We start from the raw sequence: 468 nt of genomic DNA, 5'->3' as shown, positions 1-468 counted from the left end.
TCACCTCAGCCTCCCAAAGGCGCGGGATTACAGGCTGAGCCACCGAGCCCGGCTGGCTGTCCAGTATTGATGGCTGGTGCAGGTTAGTAAGGTGTTGAGGGGTAGAGAGGAAAGACAATTTGCCCGATTATGATAATTACACCTAGACTAATTAGGTTTATGAAGACATCAAAGGGCAGAAGCAAGACCCAAGACCGGCTTGGCTGCTGGGAAGAAGCCAATGGGAAGTCCGCGGCACCGGGGTTCGGGCAAGGGAATGGGGCCGGCTGGTGGCCAAGGAAAGGAGACCCAGGAGAGACGCGGGAATAGGTGGGCCATAGGCTGGGACGTGGAGGGGAGCCACAGGCCCCGACGGCTGTTCTCCCGCACCTCGCCTCCGCCCGTCGCCGCTCCAGCCTGCGGCCCTGGGAGGAGCCGAGAATAACAATAACAAACAACATATTGCTCGGCGGCAGCTTGGGTCCCGGA

General features: G+C 59.6%; 1 protein-coding gene across 1 annotated transcript in view; it reads right to left on the bottom strand.

The window, feature by feature from the left end:
• Positions 1-468, bottom strand: part of RNF39 (ring finger protein 39) — a 4,226-nt gene that overhangs the window by 2,919 nt on the left and 839 nt on the right.

Source organism: Carlito syrichta, unplaced genomic scaffold, assembly GCF_000164805.1.
Source record: "Carlito syrichta isolate Samal-C Ts95f unplaced genomic scaffold, Tarsius_syrichta-2.0.1 Scaffold316474, whole genome shotgun sequence".
Lineage (NCBI taxonomy): Eukaryota > Metazoa > Chordata > Mammalia > Primates > Tarsiidae > Carlito > Carlito syrichta.
This window is presented reverse-complemented; position numbering and strand designations above follow the sequence as displayed.